The following is a 26,426-nucleotide window of genomic DNA, read 5'->3' on the forward strand; positions in this document are numbered from 1 at the left end:
TGAAGCCAAATCAAGACTTCCAAGGGGAGACAGTGTGTGTGTGCAGATTTTAGAAAAGGAGAAGGTACAGGACAGAACTAGCACCTGCTCGGTGTCTAGAAGACAGGACACTGAAGTTCAGTGAGGTCATGTGACTTCCCCAAGGTCATTCTTGGCTGAATCTAAAACCTATCTGCCTTCTCCTTCCACGGCTCTGAATTTCTAGAGGGAATGAGCATAGCCAACAACACAATTGCAGCCAGAAGGAACCAATTCATGTGGATTCCAGCTCTGAAACGCCGCTCAGGCTCCTGCCTCCAATTTCCAAGACTCACAGCTCAGCTCAGGCCAACAGGTCCAGTCCTTTAGACAGGTGAAAGGAGTTTTTTTTTATTGTGTGTCCAATCAGCAAAAAAAAAGTAAGCACTTACTGCAATATACCTAGTTACAAGTTATGTACATATACTGATACATTATGAACATTATTGAACACACGAAAAACAGAAATGACAAAAGATAACAAATCCATGGGGTTGGAAGTCAAGGAGGTAGTAAGTGGAGGAGATGTCCTCAGGCGCTGGGATTGTGCCCAGGTGTGATCATTGTGAAAATTAGTGAGCTGAGCACTTAATGATTTGATTGCTTTTGTCCGTTTGTTAAATATCATTAAAACTTTACTTAGGAAATAGCAACAAAACAAAAATCTCCCCAAAATACAAATAAAACAAAAGATACAAGATAGATAAACATAAAAGGAAAGTCTAGTTTATTTTTTCAGCATCCGATCTCAGAGATGACTGATCTCAGTGAATGCAAATTTTCTAGTGCTCTTTGTGACCTTAGCCAGTGTTCCTCACACGGACTCGGGACCACCTGCATTAGAATCAGTTTGGGAGCATCTTTAAAAACACAGATTCCTGGACAACTGGAGTGTCTCTGAGTAGACAAGTGAGTAGTCTCTGAGTAGACTTAGAGATTGTGGGACCTGGGATGAGCATTTTCAATAAACCTAAGTGACAAAGTGAGTGATTCTGCTGTGCAATGATGTTTGGGAGCTACTGCTATGAGCTTTCCTTCCTTCAGTGCATTCTACAGGCTGCTTGGGGAACCTTCTTCAAACATGCTTCTCTCCAATGCAAACAGGATAAAGCTCAAAATCCTTATGCTTGCATCTATTTTGGCCCATCCTTTTCTGTTACTGTCCCCCTGCCCTACTGAACACATACATTACTATTCTACAAACACCCTCTGCCTGGTACCGTTTCCACGCCTCTGTTTAAACTGTTCCCACTGCCAGGAACACCTCTCCTCAGTTCTCCCTGCAAGGTGTTCTTCGTTCTACTTGCCCCCAAACACTCACGGGTGGGAAGTTCACATACACAATAAGAAAATGGTACAGGATTCGGAATGGACTCGAGCATCCACTGGGTAGCTGGGTCAACCTATCACCTACCACGATCAGCGCTGAGGGCACAGGTCTGAAAGACATTAGTCCCTGTCCTTGAAGAGCTCATAGCTTAGAAGGTGGAGATATCCCAGCAGAGAAATAAACATTTACATGGCAGTGTGAGGGACTGCTCTTAGATCCTAGAAGACACGCATTGGCAATTTCTATATGGAAAACCAGAGAATAACTTCTCAAATGCTGTCAAGACTTGCATGTCCCAAAGATTGGTCCTAATGACTCAGTGTGGGTGGCCTCTCGTCACCATTCTCTTCTTCATATTCTTCCCGCCAGAAGCAATGTCCACAACTGGCCCAAGTGGAAGCTACTCTAAATCCTAGTTAGTCGGCCTGTGGGCATGACAGGCAGTGAGCCCAAGCCTAGGGTGACAATGATTCTCGGTTTCCCCGGTGTAATTACTCTCAAGAGAGTCCCAGCATACAAATAAATTACATGGTTACTCATCCCAGTTCCGAACTCCTTTTGTAAAGGTCAGTACCTCACCGGAAATCCCTTTCAAACAAGGAGAGAGGTTTTCAATTTAAGTCAAAGGCCTACCTGTTCTTGAAGTAAAGATTTATTGCCCTAAAGACTTCAGATTTTGCAAGTGTGTGACTTCAGAAATTTACTCTGGGACTTGATGGGACCTCAGTTTACTTAGTTTTGGCCTAAGACTGCTTTCGATTATTCAAGAGCTGCTGAATTCTCTTATTTTTGTTAACTCCAAATTGCTAAAAAATAACATTTAAACCAGCATTCATTGCATTATTCCAAGTGTTTCTTCCACCCTACTCAGTCTGATAGAAATTACAAAATTCTGGTTAGATCTTGGGGATAAGCAAAAAGAGTGAAAACCAAAGACATCTCTGGGAATGAAAGCTCAGCATCTACTTCCTGACTCAGGGGCTCCTGGATGCTGCTATAGGAAGGGATGTCATCACCGTTCTGCCTCTTGTCAGCACCAATACAGCCCTCCCATGGCTATTTAAGCCCCCTTGACAAAAAGGCTTTAATTCTATACCCCACTCTCCTACTGTAGCTGTGAGGTAAAGAGGCCTCTTAGAGCACGGACTTTGGCAAACACTGAGACTCCCTGTGTGGACGGTGTAGGCGCTCCACCCAGAACCCCTGTACTAGATGGGTTCACAGCCCCCAGCCAAATGGGAGCAGCTTTGTCTAGAGGATTACTACACCCTCCCTCACAAGCATTCTGCAGCCTATGATTGACATGGATGCAAAAGGCCACCCCCTTTGTCTCAAGGTGAGACCAGCTCTGTTGGACAACTCATGTTCCACAGCCCTTATGGGATTAGGTCAAAGCAGACTCCAGCTGAGAACGCAGCCCTGCTTGGCTCCTTCTTCTGCCCCATTCTGCTCCCTTCACTCCTCTTCTCCCAAGAGCATTTCCCTAATAAATCACTTGCACAGGAATCCCTATCTCAGTTTCGCTTCTGGTGAACCTGACCTCAGACAGTCCTCTACAGATGAGGCTCCTGGCACTGAGAACCACTGGAAAGTACTGGGCATTTGTTCCCAGGTGGGGAGAGGCAATGGAAGAAGAACGAGGGGAACACTCACATGCTAATAAATCCTGTTGAAATCCACACTAACCCAGAGAAAACTTTTCCAAGTGCAGTTTATAAAATCTGCATAGCTCCCCATTGGAGGGACACTTTAACCTCAAAGTCGTGTCACCACCTCTTTGTCTGGTTTCAGATCATGCCCAGGGCACAACCTGAAGAAACAGAGTCATTATGGAGCCATGTATCCCCTCGGTAGGCAGGTAGGCACAGAAAGATCCAGGGAAGCTTTAAAAAATGAATTCTGGGGAGATGTGGCTAAACTCGGCTGCCCCCTGGCTTTAGGCAACTCCTGGTCGGGGGTGCTTATTACCACTGCCAGGCACTTGGTACCCACCAGGATTATACAGCAGAGATTCCAGGGACCAGGTTTCTCCTGGGCTCTGGTTTCTTCCATGTCCCAATCACTGCTTACACTGACTTTACCTTGGAGACTAACCCTGGCATTGTTGCAAGACCTATGATCATCAGCTCTCAGCTGACTAGGAACGCAGATCGGGGAACAAACTGTCTATCCTCTGTCCCTGATTGCCACACAGCGCAGGCATCTGATTACCCATTCAAATACAGTGCAAATCCACTACAGAGTGAAACTAAAATCTTGCTGCAAAAGACGCAGGCTTTCATGAAATCAATGAAAGTGATGTTGGAAAACCACCACTGATCAGCTTGGATCTGGCAGCATTAGATCAGTTAACTGTTGAAGAAGTCAAAATTAGCCCTGGATGATAGCACTTCCAGCTGCTTCAGAAGATAAGGATTTAAGTAAAAAAGCTCAAGAAAATATGCCATCATAAAAAACGACCCCTTTGTGATTGTGCTTAAAAAAGAAGAGGAAAAATATGAAGCAAAGAATGTTACCTTAGGATATAGTAGGGAAATTCACATTGAAAAGCTGTCCATCCAACACTGGATTCCTTCTTTTGTTTCAGAAATTAACGTACTGTTATTTTAAAACACTAATAAAGCAAATAAGCTTTTGCTTTGGGTCTAAGATATCCTTGACAATTACAATGTTACAAGAGCTGTTCAATGTGGGATAACATACACTTATTTTCATAATTTTTAGTTTCATTTTTCAAGTCCCAATCAGAACTTTAAAAATATTTTTACTATGCAATTTTGAACCCTGTTTTAAGAAGATTCACATAACTGGCTTTTTTCCCAGTCCCACTTTTTCTTGGCCAGCAAGGGCAGCCAATACCATAAAATACTATCAGGGTTTCTCCCTGGAGATTATGAGGGATTCAATTAAAATTTTCTCCATTTTTTACCGACACACATTACTTTTAGGATCAGGAAAACATCAATTAACATTTTTCAGAACAGAATGATGAAAAGCATGCTTGGTCTGTGCACGTTCACCTGTGCATTCTCAGGGCCTGGCACTGAGCCTGGCTTTTAGTAGCTCCTGAATTTGCACTATTACATGAACGGGCCTTGGCTCATTGGGGATTCAGATGAAGGGACTGCAAGCAGCAGCTCATTTGCCGGGTCTGCCTGGAATGAAAACTGCTTGCCTTGGCAAAATCCCTCTCTTTTCCAGACATACCTCGGCTGTCCCAGCCTCCGGAGCTCGGCCAGTGGAGCCAACTGCCAGCCCTGTTTGTAATGGCAGTGGTTGGCAGGAAGACTCAGATAATGAAGTTAGCGAGGCTTCTTGGCCTTCGGGCTCCTTCCTTGCAATCACACCAGCATCTGACTTCATTCTGGAGTGGTGCTTTAACTGGCCACCCACGCAGTGCTCTCTGAGAGCAGCAAATCTGTAAAGTCCGGTAATGGGCTTATGCTCAGTGCCAGGGCAAGTTTGAAATTTGACTTTCCATTTTCCGGCTTCCACATGTTTGTCAAACTGAAGATGACCCTCATGTCTCCATGTCTGGCTGCCAGTCTGGAGTTCATCTAAGATCCCCTTCCTTCTTCTAGGCACACAAGGTGTGACCCCTGTAAACTGGTAAGAAAGGCCTCTGTGTTAACTCAGTTAATATAGAATTCAGGTAAACTTTGGAAGCATTTTATCCTAAATTCCCTAATCAACTGAAGAATCAGAGTGAGCAGAGGTTCCCAATAACCTGGCCCAATGAGTTAACAGAAAAACAGTTGATTCCTAGTAAATTCTTTATCGGCCCCACTGAAGATAAGTCAGCCCGAGCCTAACCAGAAAAAAGTCTTATTCCCAGAGGGGAATCCTTTGGGACAGAGCCTATGAAATTCCTACCCATAAAGAAAAGCACATGAGCTTGCAGCATAGAAAGTACCCAAGCTTTGGCATTAGTGTCCCAACTTTGACTATTGGCTCAGATATACAATAGCTATGTGTCATAAGGCAAATTAACTATCCTTTCTACAAGCCTCCATTTTTCTCATCTGTAAAATGAAGTCATAACACCTGCCGTATAGGACTGTTGCCAGCCTGCTAGTGCTGATGGTTGTAAAGATGGAATACACAGATGGCCTCTACTCGTATTGGCTTATTGCGCACCAGGCAGCTCCTCTGGTGCAGGCAGAGGGACCTCCTCAGGCAGGTCCCTTTTAGGACCATTTACAACAAGGAAACTGGAATACAGAGAAGTTACATCACTTGCCCAGGGTTTCCTAGCTGGCAATATAAGAATGGATCAGAGGGGGATCAGGGTGGGAAACACTAAACAAGGAACAGGCAAGGTTCTCTCTCTTCCCCCTCCCCACCCCGCTGACCCCAAAGAACCCATGGAAACTTAGACTGAACAGGTGGGGATCAAAGACCCAATGAACCAAAAGTAGCCTTTAGGGAACCTGGAGCAGACAGTGACTCCAGTACCGATGCCAAGCATGGCTGATGCCCCTGCGAGGCTAAGGCAGTGATTCCGGACCTTTTCCAGATAGGAGCTGGCAACTGAACAGTCGAAGGAACCAGAGGTGAACACGCACACACGCGAGGGATTTGGAAGAGCAGGGCAAAGACAGCACTACAAAGCAAGTTTCTTTCTTAAATTTTGTCAAAACTCCATTTGGAAACGAAGGCCTAGACTATTCTGTGATTGTTCTTTCCAAGCTTGAAAAAAGTGAGGCAAGCAGGAGTTATGGTTAGAACAAATGTTCAAGACAGATGAACCACGTAACTGTTAAAGCAAAATTCCCCTCCGAAGCAAGTATTAGAATTTGGAGGGTGCACTTTCAACAACCCCACACCAATCCTAGGCCGTCAGAGATCAGCTGTCCCATGAGGAGCGATTTTCTGATCAAAGTAGGGACACGGCAGTCTCCTCCCAAACAGGCCTCTGGGTGCTCAGAAGAAAAGTGCTTCTACTCATTTAAAATGAGTAAAAATAAAATGAACTTTGAAAACCACATGAATTAGACATGGCTTGAGTAAGCTGTCTCCTTCTTGTAACACGTCCCTCCTTGGTGTGTGACATCAACCCTGTTTAGAGCTAATCTTGACATTTTCCCAAAGTTAAAACAAAAACACTCTCCGAAATGCTGGTGACTTTGGGACCACAGTAATATGAACTTGAGAATCGAAACAAACAAAAATAACTCAACCAGCCCTAACTGAAAAGCCCACAGCGAAAAGACCAGCAAGCCACGCCTTCTAAGCCTTCTAAATTTCTTCCAAAAAAGAAATTAAAGTATTCGATTTTCATCCAGAAAGTTTCTCTTGCTTTTAAATACAGTAGTCCCCCCTTATCTGTGGGGGATATGTTCCAAGACCCCAGTGGAGGCCTGAAACCGTGGATAGTACTGAACCCTATATATACAATGTTTTTCCTATACATATATATTTGAGTTGTGACAGCAAAGCTAGCATGGATTTCATTTTTCTTTCTCACAATTTCATGGATAGAAGATTCATTTTTACCATAGATCTTAGCACCCTCAGCATAGGATTTTTTTCTTTCCTTCTTAAGCTGAGAACTTTCACCTTTTCACTTAAAGGAAGCACTTTACGGCTTTTCTTTAGCATACCCGAATTGCCAGCATCACTGCTCTTATGCTTTGGGGCTATTACTAAGTAAAATAAGGATTACTTGAACACAAGCACTGTGATATCATGACAATAGATCTGATAATACAGACAGCCACTAAGTGACTAACAGGCAGGTAGTGGAGACAGCATGGATACGCTGGACAAAGGGATCATTCACATCCTGGGCAGGATGGCGCGAGAATTCATCATGCTACTCAGAATGGCGTGCAATTTAAAACTTATAAATTGTTTACTTCTGGAATTTTCCACTTAATATTTTCAAACAGGAGTTGACCACGGGTAACTAAAACCACAGGAAGCAAAACTGAAGATAAGGGGGGACTACTGTAGAGGCAAATGACTTATTCTTAGATTTCTAAAAAATGGTTTCTATTCTTAGATTAAAACAAATATTTCCCAGAGCTTGCAAATTCTTGATCAACAAACTAAGAATTCAAAGTCGAATTCCATCTCATGAATCAAATTATTTTCTTTTTCTATCACTCTTTTCCTTTGCCCTACAGGCTGACTGAAAAAACAAGGTGGGGACCTCTCCCAAAACGATAGGAAAGAATTTAACATTGTGGCACAAAAACAATTTAGGAGTGGTGTTTAGATGAAAAGGTTTTGTAGGAGTCAAGTATTTGAGGGGTACTTATTAAAATCCTGGCCAGGAATCTTGATATTAGAAATGTACTTACAGAGAAGAGTTCCATCCCACCTACAAACCCACTTATACTCCTGCCCACACAAAACTCAGCTGAAAGTTTGGTCCTTGGGCCAGCAGCATCGGCATCACGTGAGTGTTTCTTAGAAATGCAGATTCTCAGGTTCCACCCCCAGAACTGCTGAATTAGAATCTGTATTTTTAACAAGATCTCCAGGTAACCTCTGTGCACCTGACCATTTGAGAAGTACTGCTCTATGTTACTGAGCCCACCTGCTCAGGAAACATGACGTGAACCCATGGAGACCGCCTTCCTCATGCTCTCTGCCCTCCAGAAAAATATGTAAACTGCTGATGCTACTTGAGGGCTATTGTCTGTGTGAGGACACACTTTTCTAGAGCTGGAGACTCACCGACTCACATGCCCCTTATCTGTGTTCCCCCAAAAGCAGACTCCAGGACAAGGATTAGGGGGCAAGTAGTTTGTTTGGGAGGTGACCTTGGGGTGCTCTGTGAGTGGGCAATTGTGCCACCAATAGGAGAGAAGACTGGAGCATCTAACCTTAAACACCCACTTCTCCTTTTGAGAGTTGTTCCAGGGACACTGACTATCCTGTGCTTCCAGCCTCCTCAGTGCTTGAGTGCAGCACACTCTGTAGCCAAGAAAGCCCCCAGGCAGAGAGACACAGGCAGGCCTCAGCCTGCAGAGGAACTGTCACATGTGGTCTCCAGGGTGGTGGAGGGAAAATGAGAGGGTATCAACAGTCTCTCTCCCCATCCTCTCTCCTCTCCACAGGCAATTGCGGTGTCAAAGCTGTGGACTGAGAACAGAGGCCAGAGGCAGCTAGTGATGAACTTCCCTTGGCCACAGATGAAGAGATGGGCCTGAGAGAGGACCTGTCCCCTGTCCAGCACCCCTGGAGCATGTCTCCACTGAGCATGCTACGGGCTCATGGAGCTCCATTTCAGGGGGCAGGTGCTTACTAATGTCTTCCCTCTGGTTGGTACACCTACTTTGCTACTTTTGGACACATCTTGGGATTCTCCTTAAAGAACTAGAGTTCTCTTTCAGGATGATCCCTCCCTCCCTCCTCTTTCCTTGCTGCCACAACAGATCGGCTCCAATCTCCTCCCACCTAGAATAGAGCAAAACAGCCTCTTGGTGGACGCTCTGCTCTCAGTTGTCCCCTAGTCTGTTCTACAAGCTGCTCCTGGTGAATCTTAAGACACTACTTTGTTCATTTTTGCTCAAAAGCTTTCAAAGGTTATTAACAACCAACACCCTTCACTGATTCCTAACTGGGGTGTGTACTGGAACCACCTGGGAGCCAGAGATACTATACACAGCTGTGTAGGCTGTTGACTGCACAAGAGATCTGGCTGAGGGGAAAGGGGCTGAAATCCAGCCCATGCTGCTCACCACACCCTGCACTCTGGGCAAGAGGCTGCACACCACCAGGGGGGCACTTCTCTCCAATTTGTATAACTATGCTAGGAAGACTATGACGACTATGTAGAAAGCTTTGTGAAAAAGACCCAGATGGAAGCCCCACTGTGGACCCACTGAATCAAAGCACACAGCACAGGCAAGCAAGCATTTGCTGAAAGCTCCCTGGGTGGTTCCAAAGTGCACTCAAGTTAGGAACCCTCAAAAGTTAGGTTACATTAAAATCCTTGTGAAAGATGCAGATTGCAGGCCCCACCCTCCAGAGTGGGACTCTTTAGAGCAAGAGGAGAGTCAAGAAATCTGGATTTTGAATCATCTGAGGCAAACGTTCTCTACCAGCCTTTGGAACACTGCCCCCAAGGGCTAGGATAGTCACTGCAGTTTTGGAGGTTAAGAGATTGAGACCCAGACTGGAAAAAAACAGTGCTTTCCCTGGGGTTCTAACTCTGGTGAGGACATAACACCCGTGATTGTAGCTCTCTGCCTATGAGTCTACTGGAGCCTCGCAGACCTGTGCCTTGCTCACCATGCCCCCAGGGCAGTGATTCAGGGAGATGAATGCAGAGACCAAGGACAGCTCCAAGATGGGTGCCCACCTCCTGCAGCCCTGAGGAAGCCCATCCATTCATTCAACAAGTGTTTCTTATTTTGCCTCAAATGGGAAATAGCTTCTATAGCATAATTCTTACGTAGGAGACACATATGTTTTCTGTTACGTCTTACATTCCTTTGCCCCCCCTTTAATAATTATTTATTGAGCGGCCTTGATGTCCTGCATTCAGTCACATGCCTTTATAATACTGTCCCTGCTGTCTCCAGGGGTGTCTTCCCAGGCCTGGAGGAAGGAGAGGGACCAAGCTGTTTGAGGAAAGATTCCCCTGTACTCCTGTGTGATGACTGCTTGGGCGAGGTGCACGCAAAGGGCTGAAATCCATCTCCCTTTACAAGAGAAGCTTACCTCTCCCTAAACCTCACCCCCACGAGTCCTATTTCACAACTCATTATTATTACTATTGCTTTACCTTTCCTCTCAATTAACTGAAAAATCCACAAGTTCTTTAAATTATGGAATCCAAGACTGGACAGAGTGATCTACCGGACAGTCATATCAGGGCTGATGACAGTGAGAAAATTCAGTTCATTATTTGAACACATAGGTCAAAAGCTATTACAAATGACAATAACAAAAAAACAGCATTCATAAAATGGCAAGATCTAGCTGAGAATCCTCTTATTCAGAACTGTATTTAGCAGATGAACAGGCTGAGAACAGGTCTCTGTAGCGAGCGGAGGACTTGTGCTGTTACTAATCTGGTCAACAGATTCGACTAACCTCACGTGGCAGGCAGGGAAGCACGCCAGTATACCCCCATCCTAAGCATGCTTTTCTGTTAGATACCAGACACAGAGGAAGCGCCTTGGCAGCTGATCTAACAGAGAAACATATACCAGCTGAGGGCTCAAGCTTCAGGAAACGCCCACGAGGAGGACAGAGAAGGGAGCACAGGCTGATTCTTAGGATGTTCAGATTGTGCACAAGGAAAAGCCTGATGCCAAGAACTTTGAGGACCAACACACAATTAGAACAACTGCAAGCCAATTTTACAGCAGTGAATTACGAAGGACCCACTAACATAACTAAATGCTAAAGTTAAGTGTTCTTTTTGTATTTTCAAGAACAATAGCGGGAGATGGGCTTTGTTTTCTAGGATTATACTTGGTTTTCTCTATATTTGGTTTCAACACATTCAGTCAATTGGCCTGTTCTTTAAAATGCCTTACACAAAGAGAAAGGGTTGTTGTTAGTTGTTTTATTGGCTAGGTTTTAAATTCAACCTTGCTCGAGTTGTTTATGGAAAGTTTATGATTTTTCCTCATTCTTTAAAAAAGGGATGAGCTGCAGGTTCATGAGATTGCCTGAGTCCCAGTATATTTGAATATACTAAATATACTAAACTTAAGGTTGTGTCAGAAGCTGGATTGGTTGTAGGGGAAGGTGAATGGACTGGCTTATTTGTGATTTCCCGTGTCCTGACCCTGCAGAAGTAATTGATTGATCAGCATTTTCTGCATCTCCATCTGTCATTTTCTAGGTGTCCGTCCCCCACAAGACAGTTTTGCTCATTCTTTATTCTCCCTCTGAAAATGCTTTCACTTGTCTTGCTGTCCACATTGGTTTTTAGTTCTGCTTTGGTTGGCTAGACTGACCACATACCATCTCGCTCACCGCAGGGCGTGGGAAAGATGAGCACACAACGCTGCTGGCGCTCCATCCATATTCCCACGGGCCTCTTCACCATGCACCGCCACGCGCACGGACTTCCCAGCCACTAGCACCTGGGTGGCTTTTGTTGGAGGAGGGCCCTCAGCTGCTGGAACCCTGTTTGGCTGTGAGTAAGGAGAGATTGGCGGGCTTGGGCATTCACATCCCCTTGGGGGAAGCCTTAACCAGGCTCCCTGATCGGGACACTCTGGATCGTACCCAAGTTACCTACCTTCTTTCTCCTCCCTGAGGACTTTGATATCATACATTTGCTTGGCCTCCTTCCCCATTCCCCTAGTGGTTTCTCCTGGAAACATTTCCTAATAAATTATTTTTACATGATGTCTCAGCTCAGGATTTCATTCTAGGGAGCTCAGACTGAGAGAGTGAGAAAGAGACATCCTAGAAACATCTGGCTTCCCTCCTCTCTCTGTGCCTCAGGTAGGGGGATGCCAACCTGGCCTCAGCGAGAGCATTTCAGGCTCTGAGCAAACCGCCTCCCAGGTCTGGGAAACCTCTCACCCTCTCTATTGCACGATGCAGGGCAGAGCGGTTTCCCTGGGACTGCCAGCTCCAGGCAAACCAGGATCTTTTAAAACAAAGAATTCCACCTGCCAAACATGATGGATGCCCGCTAAAACGGCTGTGCAGACCTACATGATCCATGTATTGATTTTAATCCACTTAAGTGCCTCTTAAATATGGACTCATTTAATTATCCTTCCTGAGCGTTTTCTGTGTCCACTGTGGGAAGGACACCTCCTGCACTGTCCACATCAGGCTCCAGGCAGGGACCCTGAACAGCAGGTTGGAACCACTCTCATCTTTACAGAACTTCCCAGGAGAAGGGACTGGGACCCTGGAAACGTCTGGACTTGTGATTGCATGATTTCTTTCAAACTGACTTGGGTTCAAATCTTAGTTCTACCACTTACCAAGTGGCACCTTAAGTACCTCCCTATAAAAATACAGACAGTAATTCCTACCCCAAAGGTTTGCTGTAAGGACTTAATGAGTTACTATGGTGGCTGCTGCCATGGTGGTGGTTGTCGCTATTAGGCTCTATACAGGGACTTCTCAAGTGTTTTTTTTGCTCTGCCACCTACAGTTGCTGGCAAATCCTTAACCTGTTCAAAGCCACCCCCAGAATAAGACTCTCAACCTGCCTGGGCTGCCTGAAAACTAAGACGACAGAGCTAAAGGGTATTGAACTTTGAGCACGTGGCAGACACTCCTCTAAGCACTTTGTTAGGATGAACCCATTTAGGTTTCTCAACAACCCCACAGCGTAAGTATTAGATCATCCACTTTGCAGATGAGGATACAAAGGCCCAGGGAGAGGAAGGAACTTGTCCAAGGTCACACAGCAGCTACATGGTGGAGCTAGAACTCCAGTCTGGCAGTCTAACCACAGAGCCCACACTGCCTCACAGATGCCAGTCTGCAAAGGGGGTCTTTGGGGTACATGGGGCAAAGCAGGCTTTCCTTCCTTTGCTCTGCAATAACCAGCCTAGAGCACAGCAGTTCTCAAACTCGGCTGTGCGTCACAGCTGCCTGGAGGTATGTTAAAACCCACATTGCTGGGACTCACCCCCTGAGTGTCTGATTCAGCAGGTCTGGGGAGGGGCCCAGGAATGCGGACACTGGTGTCAGGAGACCACACGTGGAGTGGCACTGATCTAGATTCTTAGAAACACTGGTCTCAGACAGGATCCACAACGGAGGACAGTCTCACAAGACAGTAGGACTTGGTCTGCTGAGCCAGTGGACATCTGAGTGGCCCCTTCTGGGGATGCTGGGAAGTCTGGGGGCCCCCTGCTGCTGATGTATGGGAACCCTTCACAGGCCACCCACTGTCACTGTGACACCCAGATGTCACCTTTCTCCAGGTTGCCTCTGACTCCCCCTCTAAAAAATAGAGCTAGCAAATTAACTTTATAGGAGCCGGCCCGGTGGTGCAGTGGTTGGGTTCGCTGGTTCGGATCCCAGGTGTGGACATGGCACGGCTTGCCACGCCCTGCTGTGGTAGGTGTCCCACGTATAAAGTAGAGGAAGATGAGCATGGATGTTAGCTCAGGGCCAGGCTTCCTCAGCAAAAGAGGAGGGTTGGCAGTAGTCAGCTCAGGGCTAATCTTCCTCAAAAAAAAAAAAAAAACCTTATAATAGTGCTGAGGTAAGGAAATGCTGAAGAGGAACCGAAGGAGGAAGAGGGAATGGACAAACATTTACAGAGTGCCTTCTCGTGTCTGGCCCTTGAAGCACTATCTTATTTAATCCTGACACTGTAACATAGGTCTCATAATCCCCACTTTACAGATAAGGAAAAAGAGGCTCTGAGAGGTTGAGCAACTTGCCCAAATGTGGGTCGCTATTAAGTGGCTGAAGTGAGATTCAAACGCAGGTCAGTTTGGCCCCACAGCCCCTGCACTTTCTCTACCCCAGGCTGCGTCCCTGTGGGCATCTGGATGGCGGACATCCTGCCTCAGACATAACTGGCACTGAGCAGGCTGCATGGAGAGGCCAATGTGGCGTTTCTGCCAGGGAAGGAAACATTTCACATGCAACATTTTAAGCCACAAAACAGACTCTGGTCTGTGTGGGGTTTCCCAACCAAAAATGAAAAGTTCGGATGGTGTCTCCTCTGCCTGGAGGCTCCACAGCTCGTCCGTAGCCCAGATAGACACAGCACTGTGACCGCAAAGGGAGTGGCCCCAGGCCTTTGGAAATGGCCAGGAAACCCCTCGCTGGCAGCCAATGTGCCCATCCGTGAGTCCCAACCAGCAGCTCCCCCGTGAAGAAAGCTCAATAGGCTTTTTATAAAGAGCAAAGAGAGTTTTCTTTGGCATGAGGTTCAGATTTCCTGCCCTGTTCCAATGACCTCACAAGGGAGTGTGGAAGCACCCCCCGTACCCCTTCCCAGTGCAAACAATCTTGGTTTCACAGCTCAGGCTTTCTGCTTATTTGAGGAGAGCGCTTGTTTCTTGTCTTCTTAATTTGAGGCCTTCCTCCCTCCTCCATCTGTGACTCAATCCACTGCCTTCCTCTGTATTTGGAGATGAAAGGCAATCCCTTCAGCTGGAACCTTCTAGATGAGGAGGCCCCTCTGCTGTGAGCGCCAACTCTGCATCTCCTCAGCAGATGAATTCTTAACTGCTGAAAAATGACATGTGGGAAAAGAATTCTGTGTTTAAATCTTACAATTAGGCAGTGCTAAAAGGTGAAAGGAAAAGTCATATGAACTTTGAGACAACCAAAGTGCCCACTTGTGTTATCCAGGGCTCAGTTCTTTCATGGGTTTCTGAGAAGGGGTTTTCCTAACAAGAAATTCCGTCTACTCCCGCCTGCGAGTCATCAACCCATGCCACTCTCTCCAGCCAACGGCGTTTTAACCCAGTCACTTCTAGAGCCATTGGTTATGTCCTAGAGTTTTAAGTGGATCCTTAAGATGGCCACAGAGCACTTAGGAGTCAGGGCTGAGCTGGGGAGAACTTTCTTCCTTCATCCACATGAGCAGGGCAGGGGGAGTAGGATCCCTCAACTACTGTTAGCTGTGAGACTTTGGCCAAGTTACTTGCCTACTCTGAGGCCAATTTCTGTCCTGGTAAATGGGGACAACGAGGCTATAGCAGACATTTTTTTCTCGCCACCCACAACCACCTGGCTTTCTGATGATCCACCACAAATTCCCTCTGGGGAACATCTACCCCCCACTCTCAGCCCATGAGTTTTGGGTGGCATTCCACCTCATGCGCATTCTCCTAAGAGGTGGGGCATGTGACCCAGGCTGAAGCCAATTAGACCAATGAGACTCAATGAAACTTTTGCTAGGACTTTTGTGAAATGAGATTACTCATTCACTGTGGCTTGGCAGCCATTTTTGCCTCCCCAAGGGGACAGCCTGTCTGAGAATGGAGCCAAAACAAGAAAGAGAAGCTGACAGATGGAGAAAGAGACACCATGACAACTTTCTGAGGCCCAACAAGCTGTGGCCGAAGCCAACCCTAGGTTTTTTCAGTTTGCAAAATAATAAATTCTCTTTTCACCCAAGCCAATTTGGGTTGAATTTTCTATTGCTTGCCATAAAAAGCATTAAAACAGGTACAAGTCCCTATCTCACAGTGTTCTGAGAAGCAAAGTAAATAAAAGCCCTTGAAAGGGGCTAGCAGAGGGTAGGTCAGAGAACAGCCCACAGAGTAGGCCCCTGGGCTACAGTTCTGGGGCCCAGTCCATGAAGGAGACTCAGTCATGATGGCTCCAAGCACCAAAGGGGGATTGGGAGTGCTCATCAGAGGGTTTCAGGAGGACATTCATGAAAGTCCAAACTGAGGTGGAATCCTCTGACCACCTGGACCCCACAGGGGAGTGACCTACATCTGAAGAAGCCGCAGAGCTTACCTAACTTCCTCAGGCCCTCAACTGTAAAGGTGACTCGGGTTCATCCACCTCTGGCAGGGGTGCTCAGGCTCACTGACATCAAACCCTGTCCTTGTCCATGGGCATTTGGGAATGCTCTTGCTAGACCTTCAAAGGCCAAGAGACTCTGTTTTTAATGAGTGCCAAGTACTGCTGCAGACACTTTACATCAGTACCTAACTTATAAGTCTGTAACATTCATCCTGAATAGGTACAGTGGTTTTCAAATATGTCCACAAAGTATTTGACACCCCTCCATTCAAAAAGTGGAGCCTAATTCTCCTCCCCTTAAATGTGGGCCAGATTTAGTGACTTACTTCTAAAGACGAGAATGTGGCAGAAGTGATGCCGTGTGACCTCTGAGATAAGATCACAAACAGATGAGCTTCTGCCTAGCTCTCACTCTTGGCTGGGTCTGTTCACTCTGGAGAAAGTCAGCCTCCATGTTGTGAGGACACTCCAGCAATCCATTGGAGGGGCCCACGTAGAGAAGATCCGAGGACTGCTGCCAATCACCAGCAACTTGGGGCCATGTGAGAAGCCACCTTGGAAGCCGACCCTCCAGCCCCAGTCAAGCCTTCAGACAAGTGCGGCCCTAGTCAACATCCTGACTGCAATCTCATGAGAGATCCCAAGCTAGAACCATCCCCAAATTTCTGACCCACTGTGAGGGATAATAAATGCTTGTTTTTGTTTTAAGCTACTAGGTTTTGAGGTAATTTGTTACACAACAATCTTTAGCTAATACAGTAGGCATCCTTAGTGCTACTATGCAGATGAAGAAGCAGAGACCTAGAGTCAGACAGTGGGGAGAGGAGGGTAGAAAAGGGGCCACTCCTCCTGGCTCCAAGGCCAGAGTCTTGCCCCTTGTGCCCACTTCAGGGAGCCTGCAGAGTCACCAAGCCTTCCTTGTACTTTGACCATAAGTAAGGTGACGGTGCAGCCCATTCTCCTGGGACAGTCCAAATTTATGCCTGTTTTTCTGGGGCTAATTATTAATAATGCTCCCTTTAAGTTCCTAAAGTGTCCCAGTTTAATAGATTATATGGTCACTCCTGAACTAAGGAATCTCTCTCTAATGTTCAGGCCTCAGTGTCCCTCTTGGAGGACACCCTGAAGCCAGAATGATCCTGTTCAGTGTCCAGGCAAGAATCCTACTCGCCCAGGATCCAGATGCCCTCCCACATGAACCGCACTCATGAGTGAGCACATCCTACAACATCATCTTTTACTGTTTTTTTAATCTATTTTGGGAGAGAGGACAATATTTATTTCTTGACAGGATTGTCAGTTCCAGACCCTGTCCTTAATTGCGAGGCAGGATAGCAAAAGGGGAAGTTTTGTCATCAGATGGGGGTTCCAATCCCAGCAGGGACAATTACTAGCTTTGTGACTTGTAGGAAATCACAATATTCCTAAGTTTTCACCTCTGTAAAACGGAGACCATCATTCTAACTCCTCAGGGTTAACATGAGTGTTCCCTGACGTGACGCACGTGACTGTGCTTAACACAGTTCCTGTCACAAGGGGGTGTGTTTCTCCTCTCCCGAGCACAGGTCTGTGCTGAATATTTGTGAAAATTGATCCAGAACAGTAAGTACAACCCTGTACTCGGTTTTCTCTATCACGAGAAAAAGTCAGACGGAATCCTTAGAATGGAAGTTTCATCCAGAGAGTTTTCTTTAGAAACACTGGATTCTCGCTCTCTACCTGAGACTTGCCAAAACGTCACACAGGTGTGCTCCACTTCCTCCCTGTAGGCTTCTCAAATTAAGGACAAAGAGTGAACCAAATGCAGAAGTGATGCTGTGCCTGTTCCGACCCTCACCTCCAGAGGCCTGAACTTCTACTCACTCTCTTGGAACCCTGCCAAAGCCATGAGAACCTGGGCTAGCTGGCTGGAGGATGACAGCCACTGCACTCTGTCACTCCCACTGCCCTAGAGAACAGGCTCCAGCTGACCTGCCAGCTAACCACAGAAGCCTGGGCGACATCAGCCAAGGGCAGCTGAGTCGGGCCTAGAGCTGAAAAACTGCTCCTAGAGTCATGAGCAATATTAAATGGTTGTATATGAAGCCACTACATTTGGGGGTGGTTTGCTACAGTAACGGATACACAGTTGCTGTGAAGAGGAAATAAGGGCGCCTGTGAGTTTACCTAAGCCCCACCTAGCCAATAGGAAGCACTCAGGAAGGGGTAGCCAGGGTGATGTGGTCACCCACCCACCCCCTTGCAGAGCCCATGCTGCCAGCCAAGAGAAGCCTCAGCCTGTCCACACTCCACTTTCTAAGAAGCTAAGCTCAACTCTTCTTTCTTGGTTAAATCCCAAGGAGAGGTAGACCTGATAGCCATAGGTGAAAACAGAGAGAGATTAGAGAGAAAGAGAGTAAGAAAATAATTGCAGTACAGCAGCATGGATTTCCCTAGGCTCTAAGTGGTGAGATCACACAAGTGAATCCATCTACTAGTGAGAAGGGAAAATGGGGCCAGGGGACGTGTGGAATGTGCACAAGAAACCTTGCATCCCCTCACTGCACTTGGTACTGGGTCCCCTGGGGGCTGAGGAATGAACTTGTGAACATAGAAAGACATACCAACTCAGAAGATGGATGACAGAAAGTGGCCATCAATTTCACTTACTGTCCCAAACATTCAAAGCACTCGAGGGTACGGCAAATAGAAAGAAATGTAAGAGGAACACAAACAATAAAAACGAGGGAGGTGTTTCATAAACTGCTTCAAAGAAATCGTTGTCCTCATGCACTGAAGGTTGTAGCCACTCCCAGAGACCCTACTTAAACAGAAAAAGGCTCATTGGTAAAACTGCTCCTTAACTAAATCTTTGTAAATTGTCGAAGCACATTTAACTTTTTATTTGAATTGCACTGGCCTCTGTTAAGATGATCCTAGAATTCTGAATATTAATCCTTTTGTCAACAGAAGGAACTTGTGACTAAAAGTAATCAATTCCTTATTTACCTTTCTTAAAATCCGGATTTTATTTTGTTTGTTCAGCTCAAAATAAGGTTTTTTTGCACAGTATAATTTTAAATGTCATAACTTTTCAGACATCTAAAATTTTAAAAATTAATATCCAGCATCAACAACAGTGATCACGAAGAGGCAAGGTTTAGATTCAAAACCCCACCCACCTCCCTCCAAAACCCAAACTCTTATCTGCTCACCTATCCTTAGAATGTAGAGGGTCTTCCCTTTGGGCTTATGAAAATCTCAGTAAACTGATGGTTGGGAGAAGAGCTGACTGAGCCTTTTGCTCAAATGGCAGAAAGCAATTACAGGTTGAATTCAGGTTCGGGGAGCCCAGGCTGGGATTGGGGTCAAAAAAGGGTTTAGCATATGCCTCAGATGCCCTACGTCCCTTCCTCCTGGCCCAGCTCTGATTCCAGCTCTGGCATGGTGGACAGTTCCAACTGCACCCCTTGCCAGGGCAGGGCAATCTATTCCTTCGGAGGCAGCCCTCAACCAAGTGGGAAGGGGAGTCGATGAATGAATGCTCCCGTTTCCTGTCTTCTCACGAACACTTCTGGGTGACTTTCTCTATACTTCTCAAAAGGTCCAGGCACACGCACGTTCAGGTTGGCTTTTCTTCCCTCCCTCCTGTTTCCTAGGACCTTGCTCCAATAAACAACCTGCACCCACATCCTCGTTTCAGGCTTTGCAAATGGCAGGCACCATTTGTCTGTGGTCAGTAAATCTTAAGAAAAGAATGGTCTGAAAAACAGCACTTTGGGAAAAAGTTGAATCAAAAGGCCCAACAGTCCAATTAAGGCTGAGAGGGAGATTTCCAGAGGAAGCTGATTCAGGGAAGCATCCTGAAAGCTTGAAGGACTAGAAGGCAAGATTCTCAAGGACAAATGGCCCTTCTGGAGTATGTGTGCAGTGGGAAGGTGAGCGAGCGAGAGTGTAAAAAATTAACCTGCCTGGGTTCTTGCTCTGCAAAACCAAACTTCCTCTAGTATTACTTCCATCCTACATTTCCACTCCATCCCAAATGGCAAGCCCATCCCATGGATACTACTGGACTATCAGTCAACCTTTTCATTTTCTGCTGCCTTCCTCTTTAAGTCCCCCTTAGGAAGAGAATGAATGGATGATTTCAGAAAAGGAAGATGCCACATTGGGCCTGGCCCTTCTAGAACACTCCCTTCTTCTGGAAGAGCCAGCCAGGTACTAGAAAGCTGGGTGAAATCGTGGCTTTAAAAGATCCCAGATGCTCAGTATGCATACTTTTTCCTCTCACTGCCCAATTAATTCATGAGGCACAAGCAAAATAAAATGGTTGCTGTATGCTTCCAGCCAAGTAAAAGAAACCTCATTTCCCAAAGCCAAAACTAATAGTGCACGCTGAAACTGGCTGGAAGCCTACGCGGAGAGCAGGGAGAGCATTTCATGGAACACACATCATAGCCCTGGGCCGGGAGACAAGAGCTGGGAGTCTCGGGTTCTCCCGCACCAAGCTACACTTCCAGAGCAGCTGAGGAAAGAAGGAACAATTCTGAACATAGGCTTGGTTTTCTTAAACAAGGACCAGAAAATTGACAAAGCCATTTGGCTTTCTGACTTTAAATAGACCATTGCCTTTTCCAGGGACTCGCCTCATTTGTAAAATGTAACCCTTTAGGTCTTATCTGGCGGAGCTTCATCCCCCTCTGACAAAGTTTGGACTTAAAGTGGATCCATCAACTGGCTAATGACCATTAGCAGTGACCAAACAGGTAAATGGTTCTTTCATGAGGATAATTCCGGTCTCAATTAAAAAGCCTCTATTTTCATTAAGGACAGCTTTTTTGGGCTTATCTTCTAAAGTAAGGAAAAATGTATGCTCTTTCTTCCCTAGACTTAATTGTTAAGACTAGAGCTTTATAATAAATCAATCCATAAACGTTTTTATGGCATTTTATAAACATACTTGGAGGCTCCAACATTAACGCAAAATAGAAGTTGAAACGCACACAATATCCCTCTCTGCCACTTGCGTGTGGACATCTCACCGTGGGCCTCAGCGAGGCCTGTGGTATCTGGCCCTGCCTTGTTCTTCAGCTTCATCTCAGGCCCCTCTGTTCACTTACTCAATTTTGCTGTTTTAGCCACACTGACCTTTCCTGCAGTGGTCTGTGTTCCTTCCAGTTTCAGCATTTTTGCTCTTCCTGAAAACCTTCCACAGTGCCTCAAGGAAATCTTCCATGGCACCCAAACATGTTCCACTTACCACAGTTGCAATCAAGTTCATGAAGAGTTCTTCAGGTATCTATTTCCCCGATGGAACGTAAGCAGATTGAGGGCAAGGCTTATGTCTGTTTTGCTCACGTATCTCCTCTGCCTAACACATGTCAAACACACAATTTATATTTGCTGAATGAATGAATGGTATTGTGATCCTACTCATGGTCAAGCCAGCTGCCATTTATGCCATTCTAAGCATCCACCATCCAATTTATAGGCTTAGTATTTATGTAGGAGGAGAATTAATCCCTTTAGACCTTTAGAATATAGATTAATGGTTACCTCCCCAAAGCCTAGTTTTAAATCATACAAACAAGAGGATTTATGTTATTCATTCAATCTCTTGTTGGTAGAACTTGTCTTTGACTTATTTAGAGTAAAAAAAAAAAAAATAAGATTTTTATCCCATGAGAATCACAGCTGTCTCTACAACCCAGCCTCACCCCATTTACACAGTACACCAGGAAATTAGAACATGTCACAGGATTCCGGTTGTTACATGATATAATCCATCATTCAATAACCTAATGATTTCCCTGGTGTCCACAAGAGCTTCAGACCCATCGTGCCAAAAGCACAAAGCTGCCAGTATCACCTCTTTCAATTGTCTGATGCTCAATAGGTAAATGTAAAAACAGGAAGAACTGTGCTATTTCCACCTTCCCAACCCCATTTAAGGACAAAGATTTCATACGTGATCTTCCTTTTGAGTTCACTTGGGGACAAATTAATTCCAGAGAGGAAAGCCCAAGGGTGAGGCTGCTGCCAGCTTTCCAGGATCCAATGTGGAGACACGCAGGCACCACAGGAAAGCTTACTCCAGGAGGAACTGTTTGGGAGCTGGGTCTGTGTGCCAATATCCTTGGGATACTGAAGAGAGCCTTGTTCAGAGAAATTGCAGCTGTCTCTGAAAATTCATCAATGCTTCCTTGCCCATCACCTCCTGCACAAAAAAACTGGTGATGATGTAATAAGAATGAGCTAATTCATGAAGCACCTGGTGCTCCAGAGGGTAATAGCTACAAAGGCACGTGGGCAGCCAGCACACTGCATCAGACATGTAAATAAGCCTCTTTATGCAAAGAAGATGCATTAGAGCACATTGCAGTCAGCCTGTCTGCACCTGAATCCCGCTCGGCCACTTACCAGCTGCGGCTCTTCCTTACTTGCTAAGCCTCAGTTTTCTCATCAGGAAAACTGAGATCATAACTGGGCACACCTCACTGGGTTGTTGTGAGGGTTAAATGCATTAACAAAAGCTAGGTACTGACCATAGGGCTTGGCACGTAAAATAGCACTCCAATCAGGGTTAGCTCCTGCTGCCTGCTGCTGTGACCAGGGCATGTACATCTCCAGAATGCAGAGAAAGAATGGAAGCTTCTGGCTTATTTTTGCAAACACTAGCAAAAGCCTGACACCAATCTGACAAAGATCACACAAGAAAGAAAACTATAGACAGATCTTGTTTATGAAAATAGGTACAACAATGCTAAATAAAATATCAGCAAATTGAATCTAGCAACATATTAAAAGAATGATACACAATGACCAAGTAAAGGTTGGAGCTTTTAAAATATAACTGATCTTATTAAAAGGGCAAAAAAGAGGAGCAATATGAATAGTTTAATATGTCAGTATTCTAAGAATTAATAGTTAATGAAAAAAGTTGTAATTTCAGTGACTCAAATTGGCCAAAAACTTTAGACTTAACTGAATTGGACTGGGCCTCATTCAAAGCAATCATTCAGAACAAATAGTTAAAAAGTAGATTTATATCAAGTTGTGTTACAAAGGTAAGATACTCCAGAGTCATACGAGGAAAAAGATTGTGGTCACACACAAAAAAATCAAAACATATCTGACTGGTAAGATCAGTAATTTGGGAAGTTTCCACCGTAATGAACAAAGCCTATTTATAAAAAAGGGGGCCTGTCTGTTTTGAGTCTGGGTACCCAGAAGCAGACTCTAAGATGAGGATTCCTGAGCAAAAGATGCATAAAAAATGTGCTCCCAGGGAGACCAGTGAGGGAGTGGGAGAAGCAGGAGGGGAGCTGGAGAGGAAGTCAGGCCAGGATGTGAGCTCAGGCCAAGTCCCACACAGAGTGGCCTCCCCTGATCCCGCACGGGAGCTCTGACCGGAGGTGCTCAGCTTCCATACATCTGCACCAGACAGTCATTGGTCAAGGGCTGCCCAGGTCAGGGCACTCAGGGCTCTTCATGAACACATGTAAAGTGGCTCCAGTAGCCTGAGCTCAGGCCTCCAAAAAAAAAAAAAAAAAGAGTCACAGGCGCTGGGTGTCAAAAGAAAAGCAAACCAAAGTGGGTGTGCACACAGGTGGAAGAGCAAAAATGGCAGGAAGGGATCAGCGGGGATCATAGTAGAACAACAACATTGTTGGCTACATCGGCCACCTGGATAATGGACTAGAGCAGAATCCTCATGTCCCTGGGGCCAAGTCTCCCACCAGCAACCCTATTCCATGCCTCAGGCTTGAGAAAGTGGCCCTAACTCCTCTGGGAAAATCAGGACAAGTGTAGCTCCAGGAAGAAATGAAAGCCAAAGTCAAAATTAGAACCGGACTGGAGAAAATGATAGAATTTAAATCTCCGATAGCAGCACTTGTGTGACTTTTAGTGTTAGTCTATTGATCAGTGAATCATAGATTTTCTTTTTTTTTCGGTGAGGAAGATTGGCCTAACATCTGCTGCCAATTTTCCTCTTTTTGCTTGAGGAAGACTGTCCCTAAGCTAACATCTGTGCCAATCTTCTCTATTTTGTTATGTGGGGGCGCCACTGCAGCATGGCTTGAAAAGTAGTGTGTAGGTCCACACCCAGGATCGAAACCTGCAAACCCTGGGCTGCTGAAGTGGAGCACATGAACTTAACCACCATGCCACTAGGCCAGCCCCAGGTTTGCTTTTTAAGGTACGGAAAGCATTTACAAAAGTCTGAGATTTAGAAAAAAAATTCACTTGATTTGGCCTGAATTCAAATCTAAATGAATCATATGAAATTGCCAATATTCAGTTATCTTTGATCTAGAACAATATCAAATTCATATGGTTCAACCTAAACCTTTTAAATTCATGTTTTTAATTTATAAGTTATGCAAGTACTATGTGAATATTTGTAAAATGGTGGTTGTTTCAAAATAAATGAATTGGATATTAGATATAATACTAATAGAAATGACCATTTCTTTTCATGCATAAAAGCTCTTCAGATTTGAAAGGATCTTACAAACAGACTGAAAGTATATTTGACAAGATGTCAGCATCCATCCATGTTAATGTACTTCCTTAATATGATCAATAAAATATAGAACTCAGGTCTACAACCATGATCATGCCCCATTAAAGTTGAGAATGAGAAGGATGTTCACTATGCCCACCACTGATCAACATTGCCTTGAAGCGAGAGGCAGAATATCACTCCGGAAGAAGAAGTGAAGTTTTAACATTGGAAAGGAGGGAGTAAAATCTCTATTTGCATATGATATGATTTCTACCTTAAAAAGGCCTAGATTAATGAAACTGAAAAATTAAGATATAAATCCAGTAAAGTTACTAGTTAAATTTATACCAAATTTGAAAGCTTTTTTTATATACATGTAATAGCCAGCTATAAAATATAATGGAAAAGGACCCCATTTACAACAGCAAGTATCCAGGAATAATAAGAACATGAAGAAAACGATGACACTCTTCTGAGATATAGAAAGGAAGAAGAGTAAATGGACACAGAGCAGATTCTTGGATGAGAAACTTGGAAAGTGAAAAATGTATCCATTCTTCCAAAATTAAAACACATATTTAAAATAATTCCAATCACACTCCAGTGGAATTTTTCTGAACTTAAAAGAATGGCTCATTTGAAAGAATAAGCATGTGACACTAGGTAGAAAAAGCTGACAAAGTTGAGCATGAAGGGAGAAATGTCTTCTTCCAGATATAAATTGCCGTCTAAAACTTCAGCAATTAAAGTTTAATGGTATGACCCTGAGGTAGACAGATCAGGAGACAGATCAGAGAAATCCAGAAATGAATCCAAATTTAAATGGGGATTCAAAATATGAAGAAGATGGCAACTTCAAGTCAGTGGCGGTGCAGGGTAGGTAAAGGAGGGTTAACAAATCTTTTGGAGACATCTGACTATTTGGAAAAAATACAGTTGGATCTCTACATTTTCATCCTTACACCAAAGTAAATTCCACCAAAGATAGACAAAAAATTTAAATGTAAAAAAAAAATGAAACTATGAAGTACTGATACACATTTGGGGAGACATCTGGAGATGGGGAGGCATTTCTAAGCCAACACCAAAGTCAGAAACTGTGCATAAAGGAAAAGATGGATGAATTTGACTATACTTCTGTTGGGCAAATTGTCACAAATAAAGTTAAAAGATAGAGGACAAATTGGGGACAAATGCCCGAGACAAAGAATTACTTTTTCTGGTACAATATGTATACAATACTCCACATGTCCTTCATATAATACATATTCAAATACACAAATAAGTAAATAAAAAATACATGAAATTTGGGACAAATAGATGCCAACAATTTCTAGTGGTCATCACTGGGCTGTGGGATCATAGCAGGTCTTTCTGCTAAGCAGAACTGACACGTCTCTGATCTATCCTTGGGCCCCTGGGCCTCCCACAACATGACCTGGCTGCTCAGCTGATGTCCAGGGAATTCTCATATTTCTGTTCAGAGGAGGGGTGCGCTGCCTTCAGAAAGGCCGAGATTTCATTATGGAGAGTACTTAACCAAGGAGGCACGCTGTGATGACACATTTCCCAACTGTGACTTCCAGGAAGGTGGCATCCTTAGGAGAAGTGTTAGCCACTCCTCTGCTACAGCTGACTACGCTGTGAGGTCTCCTGCAGCAGCTCCCACCCTCCCAAATATAGCCCCATCTCTCTTGCCAGGATGGTTCTCTTCGCTCAACTCCAGATACCAGTAGCCCCAGTTTTCTTCCTTCCCTCTCTGGTAAAACTTTAGAAAATTGCATTATGTCTGTTGAGATGAGTCAGTGCAAACATAACAGAGCTCTCTATTCAAAGGCCATGGGCTCTGCAAGGTCCTTCTTGAGCTCTCTAAGAGGAAAACTGAAACCTTGGTGAAGACCTCTCAACGCACAGCTCTAACCACCTTGTCACCTGCAGGAAACTGTTAGGAGGTGGCGCTGTCACAAAGAAACTCCCCTGGGTGAAGGCAAACCTTCCTTTGGGAGAAGCACATGCATAGTGGACGAAACACAGGCTTGGCCTCCAGACAGACTGGGCTCAAATTCAGATCTCAAATCCTAGATGCTTTTTCCTAGCTGCATCCTCCTGGAGCTGCCTGATCCTTTTGGAGCCTCAGTTTCGTCATTTTTAAAGTAGGTTGTTGAGAGGCTACAGTGGGTGACCATAATCACTATTATTATCCCC

General features: G+C 45.0%; 1 protein-coding gene across 2 annotated transcripts in view; it reads right to left on the bottom strand.

Annotated features, from left to right (window-relative positions):
- The window catches only part of ITGA9 (integrin subunit alpha 9), a 331,203-nt gene that overhangs the window by 79,149 nt on the left and 225,628 nt on the right, over window positions 1-26,426 (bottom strand). The window lies entirely within an intron of this gene.

The sequence above is a fragment of the Equus caballus genome, chromosome 16, assembly GCF_041296265.1.
Source record: "Equus caballus isolate H_3958 breed thoroughbred chromosome 16, TB-T2T, whole genome shotgun sequence".
NCBI lineage: Eukaryota > Metazoa > Chordata > Mammalia > Perissodactyla > Equidae > Equus > Equus caballus.